The 10,916-nt window shown below is 55.9% G+C and overlaps 1 pseudogene; it reads right to left on the bottom strand.

Annotated features, from left to right (window-relative positions):
* Positions 1 to 300: 300 nt before the first annotated feature.
* LOC142566729 (uncharacterized) lies at positions 301 to 882 on the bottom strand (annotated as a pseudogene).
* Between the last annotated feature and the right edge of the window lie 10,034 nt (positions 883 to 10,916).

Genomic DNA, 10,916 nt, shown 5'->3' with positions numbered 1-10,916 from the left:
ACAACCTGCTTTTTTCGTTTGGCAAATTGCAAATCCTGTTCTGTTGCCGGCTCTTCAACAGCGTAAACGACTGACGTTTTGCAGGTATTTGTGACTTGAACACGTTTAGAACACTTAAAACAAGCACTTTTTAAGAATGGACACCTTGTAGAAGCATGTTGTCTACACACCTATGACAACTGCGGCCGTTTTTCGCGTATGGTTTTTTTTTTCGGGTCCCTTGCTTGTAGCGGTAAGCTCGCAGCTAGATGACCGTTGCCTTGCGGTATGCTGCTTGTCCGGCTTAACTGAGGGTCCTTGTCAGTGCAAGTCATCGCTGCTGGCACTAGCGTTGTCAACCAGCATGTCCTGGGTATCCTTCTGTGCAGCTTCCATGGTGGTGGGTACCTTGCAGACCCGGTCCCATGCGACCTCGTCGTCGGGCACGCGACAAGACGGCATCGGATGGTGTCGCTCCGTAATCCTGCAATTAGATGGTCCCGTAGAGCTTCTTGCAGGAAATTTCCAAAAGATAATGTCTCGTCGAGCCTCTTCAATTCCACGAGAAACTGCGCGATGATTTCACTTGACTCTTGGTTCCATCGGTAGAAGTGGTATCGCTCGGTGACCTCGGGCCGCTTTGGAGCGTAGTGCTGCTGCAGCACTTCTGTGACATCTTCGTACTTGACCTCGGTGGACGTTTTCGGCAGCAATAAGTTGAGCAGTGTAACATAGGCCTTCTCTCCTATACGACGGTCAAGAAGGCGTCACGCTTTTCCAAGCGTCTATTTCATTTGTTTTCGCAAATAGTTTGAACCTTTCTAGGTAGACGTCGATGTTGCCTGTGTCCGTGCGGAACTGCGGCAGCTTCTCTAACGTGGTGGCCATATCTTCTGCGTCGCTTCTGTCGCTTCATCCCACCCTCCTCCCCAATGTTATAACGGAGACACATATGTCGAACGGTCGTTTATTCTATCTAACTGCAGTACAACGTCGCAGCGCTATTAAAGGCAATAGCGCTAACAAACGATGCGCGCGCATAGTCTGTGCACTGAACAGCAAAGGAATAGCTAATCATGATAGGCAGGTTTCATGCGATTACAACACCTCTCTGCGGCAAAGTGTAATGGTAGAGCCCCTCCTACGTCTACTAGTTGAAATACCGACCCAAAACCTGCAGAAAGAGGCAAAACGGATAGGTTCACATGCTCTTCCTGAGCGACTGCATTGCAGTGGCATTACTGTTACAGGCAGCGCATCCAGGAGAGGCTCACGTTAAAAGCCACCTTGAAATGCCTGAGAGGACCCATTTTGTTTGAAGGTGTACTGTTCTGGACACCGTCAAATTCCTCTATATTTTTAAATTCTGTAATGGCGGCACTTTGAGCCAGTCAGAGAGAATTTAGAAGCCGCCAGAGCCAATCAGAGCTGTGAAGATCATTCGACATTATGAGTCATTCGACATTCGACATTATGGCTGAATAGGACACTCTCCAAAACAGCCCCGCTGGGGCCATAATCAGCTCGGTTTACTATTACACTGTGTCGTGAATCGGCCTGCATTATGCTCAGCAAGAAACCAAATACTGGCAGACATGAAACAACGGGGGGGAGGTATACACGCAAAGATTACTTAATTTTCAAAATAACAATTCCTCGATGTCAAAAAATCCCACTACCAAATTTAGATGGCTCGGTCATGTCTCTTTAAGAGAAAAGATGATGTTGAAGTTGCTGGTGCCAAAAAAAAAGGTATCTGGTCTACAAATCACTGTTCATATTATTTATTATTTTTTCTCTCTTCTTTAATCTATTTACGCGTCTTTCGAATGTCTTAACCTTAAAACGACAAAGCATATAGAGTAACTGTATCGTTAAACAGCCGACGCTTGTAAAGAACCTTACGAGGTTCCTTAGACTTTCAGCGCGCCCAGTAGCTGGAAAGAAAGGCGTATTTTGTAATAATTCATTCCATTTTTGTTTCGTCGCCATTAGGCAAGATCTCGAGGCAGGTCACCAGCCTACGAGCAACCCTACCCGAGCATAACACCTAACGGAATCGAAAAACTACAAGCGGAGTCGTTGCGAACACTCTGACATACATAAAGACGGGTCAGGATCGTCGACACTCCCCAAACTTCAAACATCGCTGACCCAAGTGACGCACCCCGTTAAGAAAGTTGCAAACCAAACACACGGCATCAAAGAACAAGGCACGCTGCGTATAGTACAGGCGCTCATCACGAGCCGGATCGCGTATGGCACCCCGTATATTGCTCTAAAGGATGCAGAAATTTAAAAACTAAACATCATCATCATTAAAGCTACTAAGACTGCATCGAGTATTCCCGAAAAAGCAACTACGGCACGATCGCTCAAGCTTGGCCTCTTCAATACGTCGGAATAACTGGCAGAAGCGCACAGAACAATCCAGATTAAAAGACTGAAATTGACTCCCTCCGCAGAAGCGTCCTACTTTGGCTTGGTTATATGATGCGGAGCCAACTGCTAGATTGGATGACAAACGGAGACTCCCAAGGCACACACGAGAATGAATCTCAGTGCCATCAGTACCCCGCAGCATGCATCTAAACTTTCATAAGAAAAGAAGACAGTCAAGAGCGCGAGCACTCCACAAGACATTATCTGCAGACCCTAACAAAGGATACAGGAATGCGGCAAAGTATCCAAGGGTTCCAAGGGTACCTGCTTTCGCAATAACCGCAACTAACACAAAAGGCGAAGGAAAGGCCGCTATCATGATGCTCGCAAGAGATCCGACCCCGTGCGAAGAGGTGGAGATAGTATTGGCTACCTCAACGTGCACAGAAAATTCCGTAATACTGAGCGACTCGCAATCCGCGCGTCGTAATTTCCAAAAAGGCAGGATATCCACGGAAACTCTGCAAATCCTGTAATAAATAAAAAACGCACTGACTCCGAGACATCAGTCGTCTAGAGCCCTGACCACGAGTCACTGGAGGGAAACGAAGCGACACACACCGTAACCCGAGATCATACAAGTCGGGAATTCCTGCCATAGGGCTTCCGAAAGGTGACAAGGTCCAACGATATTCCGAAGAAGTATATGGATATCCTCCAGCACTGTAAATTGGAAAGAACGGCATACTCCTTACCGTATGGGGCGTCCTAACCCTGCAGAACCCAACATTCAAGAAAATGAAGACGGAGAAAGAATAACCGAAAACGGAAGCACAGAAGAGAACCATCAAGAATCTAAAATGCCATAGTCGCGGCCCTGGACTTGGAGGACCAGCGCAAGCAGGCCACCTAAAGCACGTGAAGAAAGAAGCAGTCTTTCTTACTGGTTCAGAATATTAAGCGTTCATTTTCTCTCTCTCGTCACCACTTGCTAGACCAGACCGCGAGGCATTTAAACGCGCGAGCGCGCGCGCGTGTGTGTGTGTGTTGTGATCGCAATAGAGGGTGTCCCCCAGATAGTTCTTAAATTTGGGAGACCCTATCATCCTGCTTATTCTGTACATGTGAATTTGTACCACGTTAGTGCAATAAATCTGAAATCTGAATCGTCTTTGCCGCCCAAGGCTGGTTGCCCCTACATGCTAACAGCAGCAAGCTTCAACCTCGTCCGGCTCGGCCCATCGGTGGTACAAACTAGCACTCTTAAAGAGCTTCAGTGGAACGCTTTTGAGGGCTTGTTGCTTCATACTGGAAGGGAGGTTAAAACTGCGCCAAAAAACGAGGACAGCGAAAGAAACACACAACACCATACGCTCGTGGTGTCTTGTGTGTTTCGCTGCGTCAAACACCCTAAATCGAGCGAGCAAGTAGCTTAAGCTTGTCATCATAGTCTCCGAGCGGACGTCACACTCGAGACTGCACCACTCATACTTGTTTCGGGCAGCTAGCATGCCCTTCTTTTGCCACCTGCTTGTATAGTGAGTTCTACTCAAATTGAGGACGACGCAACGAGCTATGGAAAGAAGAATGATAGGTGTAACGTTAAGGGATAAGAAAAGAGCAGATTGGGTGAGGGAACAAACGCGAGTTAATGACATCTTAGTTGAAATCAAGAAAAAGAAATGGGCATGGGCAGGACATGTAATGAGGAGGGAAGATAACCGATGGTCATTAAGGGTTACGGACTGGATCCCAAGGGAAGGGAAGCGTAGCAGGGGGTGGCAGAAAGTTAGGTGGGCGGATGAGATTAAGAAGTTTGCAGGGACGGCATGGCCACAATTAGTACATGACCGGGGTTGTTGGAGAAGCATGGGAGTGGCCTTTGCCCTGCAGTGGGCGCAATTAGGCTGATGATGATGATGATGATGATGATGTATAGTGAGTGTGCATGAGCGTGTATGAGCGTGTATGTGAGCGTGTACAGTGAGCGTGAGCCTGCGTGTACGGTGAGCGTCCTCGAACGTATAGCGAGCTCAAGGCGTGAGCGATGGTTTCTCAAATAGATATTTTTTTCATATCAAAAGCAAGCGCAGAACTGGCAAAGGTCGTTTTTATCACGTGACAAGATTTTGGAACCTGTTCCAATTTTGTCGCTTGTTTTAATTTTCGATCGGTGCGGCCGCAAGCACACAGAACGCCTTACCTCTCTCATCCTGGCAACAGGATGTGGGCGTCACGACAGAGATAGCTCGAGAGTGAGAGAAATGAAGAGAGACAGGTAGAGAGCTTAACCAAGAAAGTGCCCGCTTGGCTATCCTGCATTTTGGGGAGGAGAAAATGGGGACAAATACATAAGAAGGAAAGAGAAGAAAAAATAAAGTGCCACTCATAACACCATCGCAAAGGAAAGTCGGCTGTCACAAGCCTTCCTACAGTCCAGTAGCCTTCAAGAAGTGCAGAAGGGCTGTTGTGGCCGTTTGCATACGCTTCTCCGCTAGGGGGCCGTGGAGTACTGACGTGCCTCGTATGGGCTCCTGCGTCCTGCGTTCATTTCTACTAGAAAGGCCACCCACCCCTTTCATTTTGCACCGATAGAATCGGCAAGATTCAAGGAACCAGCGGATACCACCTACATTAAATGTGAGTGCGTTTTGGTGAAGATATCGAGCTTCATCTTCGACCACCCCGCGCCTTGCTACGCCTAACGCCGCGCAAGAACACGGCGGTCCGCCGGGGAGAACACCTGTCGCACGTGCAGCAGGCACACGGCGCGTGAAAGGAGTCCGACACCGCTCGATGCCGCACGAGCAACAGGCGTTGCACGTGCACTGTGAGCCGAAGCCGACGCGTCCAACGCCCGAGGGTCGTATCGCGGAAGATATGATAGGCTGCGTGTCGCTCTGAAGTCTCGGGCCAAGATGGTTTTCGCTTCGCCCGGAGAGCGCCCGCCACGCGTTCGCCACCGTCGCCATGCCAGTTTGAGCCTGGTGACACTCGGACCTGCATCCCTCGACGAACTCCGGGCAAGGGAGGACCTGGAACTTCGTGCCACTCGTATGCTGGGCCAGTGGCTCAGTCAACGGGCCGCCACCCTCGATCTCTCTGTGGATCCCCCCCTGCCTACTACCGCTTCGAAGCCTCTCCAGGACGGCCACCCAGTACAAGAGCCCCATGCTTCGGTCCCGCTCCCCCCCTCCGACGACGAGGACATGGATATGTCCAGCTCCCGGAAACGCGCCCGCGAGACGGAGAGCGAGGACGACGAGCCAACCGGGCGACGTAAGCAGCCGTCGAGCTCTCCCCCCAGCCCGGAGCAGCACACGGCAGCCAGCAGCCACGTGCAGCAACCGGACCACGGCAGCGCCATTTCCCCACACTCGGGCGAACCAGCCGCCACCTCCTCTCCGCCTGCCGCACAAGACGGAGGCCCTCCAAGAAGGGCGAGCGCCACCTCTCGACATCCCGCCGAGTCTACAGCCGCCGCCTCCGCGCCCCCTCCGAGCAAGGGCGCGCCCGGAACCATCCTCGACGCGCCGTCTGCTCCTGATGGCAGCGCGTCCCCTGCAGCGTCTGCTAGCGAATCAGCTACAAACGAAAGCGCTGCCGACGAGATGGAGGTGACGGACGCAACACCCACTGTTTCGTCACATCAGGGCCCTGATCACCCCGCGGCGCCGTTCCTGAAGGACCCACCATGCCAGCCTGCTTCGCGGCCGAAGCCAAAGGGGCAGAAGAAGAAGCAGAACAAGAGGAAGGAGCCTGCCCATGTTTCCCGTTCGTCTCCCAGGGCAACGGACGACTCGCGGCGCCCACCCGCTACCCTGGTCACCCCCAGTGTGCCTACAGCCGCAGTACAGAGAGTGACACCATCCGCCCGCGAGTCCACCACGTACGACTTCACGCTGGTGCAGTCAAAGAGGGACCGGCGCCGTGCACGAGCCCTGGAGACTGCTGCACTCCCGGTTGACCCCGCGGTCGTCGGTACGGTGCTCTTCCGTCCCTCGGCGCCTGGCGGAACCTTCCGAGGAGCACCGCGCCTCTCACTCGCTGCAACCCTCTCTTCGCGGCGCGGTGTTGCAGTGGTTCGCGTTAACCATAAGCGCAACATCGTGGCCGCCGATACTACCACCCGGGAGTGCCTGGAGGAGCTGCTGGCAGTCACTGAGCTGCACGGAATTCCAGTGACTGCCCGACTACCAGCCGAGCGCGGCAAGAGCACCGGCTTCCTGCACGGGGTGGTCGGGTTACCCGCGGACGCAGACCTGCTGGGAGCCATCGAGTCGAGCGTTCCCGTGCTGTCGGCAACGAGGGAGGAGAGCACCATCACCATCCGATTCGCGGGACCGGTCCCCCCTGAACACGTGCGCCTTTTCAAGCTCGGATTCAGGGTGAGACCTGCCAGGCCCCGTCCAGTGCAATGTCGGCAGTGCGGTCGCTTCGGGCACGTGCTGGAGTCCTGCAGATGGCCGACCGACTGCATCTCCTGCGGCAAAAGCCACGTGGAGGGCGCCTCCTGCCAGAAAGTCCGCTGCAGGAACTGCGGGCGGCCCCAAAGGGCCGACACTCCCGCCTGCCCCAAATGGCAGGAAGAACGGGAGGTGGCCACCATCATGGCTTCCTCCACCTCGGCATTGTCGAGGCGTGCTGTCAGGGCAGCAGTCCGGGAGGAGAAGCAGCCACAGCAGTCCTTCTCATCTCCGGCGCGGTCCTATGCGAGCGTGCTGAAGGGCCCCAGTCCTGCACCCAGGTGTCCGGTACCAGCCCCTCGTGCCTCTCAACGCCAGCAGACACAGGATACTGCTGCTCCACCCGCCCAAACTACTATGGATCAGCTGGTAGAAAACCTGCTGCTCACCATGCAAGCAGTCAGCACCATGCTGCCAGCTGATCATCCGCTCCGGGCCATCTGCCTGCAGGCAGTGGCATGTCAACAGCAATATAATCAGCATGGCTAGTCGCACAGCAAAACGTCGGCCGCGCATCCTGCAGTGGAACGTGCGCTCGCTGCGCCGACGACACGCCGAACTTTCCGAACACCTACTTCTGCACGAGTACGACGTGCTCACGTTGCAAGTGCTCACGTTGCAAGTACATACACGCGCGACGGGGAGTGCAACCTTCCGGGATTCGTGGGATACCACAGTGCGACCACCTGCGAGTTACGGACTTGCGCCAACGTGCAGTGCTGTGATCCCCTCCATCCACCCGGTCGCTCCCGCGCGTCTATTTACGTCCGTGCGCGTCTTGCCCAAGCCGTCGTTCGTGTGGCCGACATTGTTCCCACCTCCGTAGAGTGTGTGGCTGTGACCGTGCGCGTTGGGGGGGCCGACACTTGTGTTGCCAGCGTGTACGTGCAACCCGTACGACGGTGGGATACGACCTTCATCGAGAGCCTCACCGCGCGCATCGGTGGTGACTGTGTCGTGTGCGGTGATTTCAACTCCCACCACACGGCGTGGGGCAGCGCCCACAGTGAGCCGAACGGCAGGGACCTGCTAAGTTCCATCCATGCTTCGGGCCTGCTAATCATCAACACCGGAAGTCCCAGGGTACACGGAGTGCGATAGACTTGTCGCTCGCGAGTGAGCGATGCCACTACGAGTGGGTTCGCAGCCCTGACACGCAGGGGTCGGATCACTATCCGATTTCTCTCGACCCGCTCGGCCGGAACCGCACGAGGACATGTACGTACCGCGTCAGGACTGGTCTCATTTTCGGTCCCTCTGTGCCATACCCCCTACGGCAAATACAAACTTTCTTACGCATCTTACGAGGTGTTTGGATGCCGCTACAAAATCGTGCGCGGTGCCTGCTGGAACGCCGGTCCCCGATATCAAGCTTCTCAATCTGCGCGCTGTCCGTCGTCGCGCCGAACGCCGTGCCATCAAGAGCGACAAGGTGGAGCATTGGACTTTATACAACCGCCTGGACGCTGCGTGTCGCCGTCATGCCAGGCAGCGCCGCAATCAGGGCTGGCAAAGTCTCTGCGTGTCATTGGAGGACACTCGCGACAAGTCGCGCCCTTGGCGCATTCTCGCTTCCCTCCTCCGTCCCAAGATCCCTCGCCATCCTGTACTCTCCATCGCGGTGGCTACGGGCTTGAGCACAGAGCAACTGGCCGAACTCTTCGCCGATGCCTTCGCTCCACCGCCACCGTCTGTGCGCCCAGTCAGTGCACCCTGCGAACTACCGCCGCACAACAAGGCTGAACTCCTCGCTCCCCTGCGCTACTTTCCTACGAGGGCAATCTTGGAGCACGTTGAGGTGCTTTGCTCGGCCGAGTTTACCCTCAGTGAGTTGCGCATTGTTTTGAACACGCGTAAACGACGCTCTGAGCGCCTGGTGCCGACGGACTAACACATCAGGTCCTCAGGAACGTCGATGCAGCGCAGCTCCCTTGCCTACTCGAGGCCTTCAACGGCGTCTGGCGCAGTGGCATTATTCCTGCTGACTGGAAAGAGGCGATAGTCGTCCCTATTCTCAAGCGCGGCAAAGCTGCCTCGAGCGTCAGCTCCTGTCGCCCAGTGTCGCTTACTTCGGTAGCCGGCAAAACTCTGGAGGCCATGGCTTTGCGCCGCCTTGAGTGGATTGCCTCCGCCCTCGACGCTTTCGCCCCTGAACAGAGTGGTTTCCGGCGACTGCGCTCAGCAGCTGACTCGCTCGCGGACGTCGTGGCTACGCTCGAGCACGCAGCAAGTCGCCAAGAAGCCGGATATCTCGTGCTGCTCGATGTGCAACGCGCATTTGATGGTCTCCCTCACACCACCATCATTCAAGCCCTCCGTGAGCTACGTGTCACCGGCCGCCTCTTTGACTACATCGCGGCCTTCCTCAGTGACCGCACGCTCAGAGTGCGAGTTGGCGACACGCTCAGTGCCCCTCGCAGCGTGACCTCCGGGGTTCCCCAGGGCAGCGTGATCAGCCCATTTCTTTTTAACTTGGCTCTGGCAAGACTACCTGACTACATCCCCAAGATGACAGCCCACGAAGTGCGCGTGGCGATCTACGCCGATGACATTGCACTGTTTGCGTGCGGGCCCACGGACCTCGGCTTCCAAGTGCGAGAATCCCTGCAGTCGGCGATCAACGCCGTCGATGAATATCTCGCCAGCATAGGGCTCCAGCTCTCGGCGTCAAAAACTGAGGCGCTGTTAGTACACCCCCGTGCTCGTGCGCGCTTCGAAATGCCTTGTCTCACGCTGCGCGGAAGCCCCCTCCCGTGGCAGAAAAAAGTGCGCTATCTCGGACTTGACATCGACTGCCGGGTCAACTTTAACGCCGCCGTCTCTCAGCTCTGCAAGAATTCTAAGAAGGTGGCTGGCGCCGCACGCTCCCTGCTCGCCCGTGGTCGTGGTTGTACACCGCAACTTGCGCTTCGAGTTTACAACTCGGTCGCAACAACGCGAGCACTCTATGCGCTTCCCCTCACGAACGCCAGAGCCACCAACTGGAACGCCATCGACATGGAGCACCGCACTGTAATTCGCCAACTTTACGGGCTTCCTCGCAACTCGCAAGTAGGAGCAACTCTCGCCGAAGCGGGAGACTGGCCGCCCTCACTTCGCGCACGGAAGCAAGCGATGAACCACATCGAGCGCCTTCAACGTTCGCCACAGGGACAACGCCTCGTTTGTCGCCTCCACACCCTCGAGGGCTCGGGCATGGGCCAGCGTGCCACCGAGTTCAGCGCACTCGTCGCGTCGACGCCGCAACTCCTACCTCTGCCGGTATCGCTGCACGCCTCCGCGCTACTCGATGTAAACACCACGGTGCCAGGCGTCAAGTCCAAGCATCAAACAGCTGTTTGTGCTATGCAGCAGGAAACGGCCGCACTGCTACACGAGCGCCTAGGGGCCCGGCTGCTCGTTTTCACCGACGGCTCCGTGGCGAGTGATGGTTCCGGTGCTGCAGCGTGCACGGCGCCGGATATTTGCGCTGCACGGCAGTGCCGCCTTCGTGTGGTGTGGTCGTCGACGGTGGCCGAGCTTGCTGCGATCGACCTAGCAGCTGATCTCCTGCTTCAACAGCGCAGTGTTGTTTCTGCCGCGATCCTTTCGGACTCGCGCGCGGCACTGTGTATGCTGGCGAAGGATTACCTTGGACCTCCGTTGGTGCAGCGCGTCGGCTCAGAGCTCCGCCATCTCGTCAGCCAGGGCTGCGATTTGGCGTTGCAATGGGTTCCAGCGCACATCGGCCTGCAAGGGAACGAAGCCGCCGACGCTTTCGCAAAACAGGCTCACTCCCTGCGCTTCCCCCTCGCCACCTCGGTCACCGGCTTCGACGTGGCCAAAACAGCCATTCTGCGAACGCTCCGTGCGCAACACCCGGACCAGCGCGTCGCCGCAGGTACGTCACTTCGACTCCTCCCCCGCGTGGGCTTCTCCCGGGCGGACCGCTCTTTCCTGCTTCGCCTGCGCGTCGGCTGCTACAAGACGGCTGCTAGAACACACAGGCTGCAGGGAATTGGCGACCCCGCGCGCAGCAACTGCGCCGATTTGGAGACGCTCGACCACTTTCTACTTCGCTGCCCTGCCTTCGATGTGGAGCGCACGGAG

The sequence above is a fragment of the Dermacentor variabilis genome, unplaced genomic scaffold (genome assembly GCF_050947875.1).
Source record: "Dermacentor variabilis isolate Ectoservices unplaced genomic scaffold, ASM5094787v1 scaffold_13, whole genome shotgun sequence".
NCBI lineage: Eukaryota > Metazoa > Arthropoda > Arachnida > Ixodida > Ixodidae > Dermacentor > Dermacentor variabilis.
Note: the sequence above shows the minus strand (reverse complement) of the source record. Positions and strands in the feature narration are given on the sequence as shown.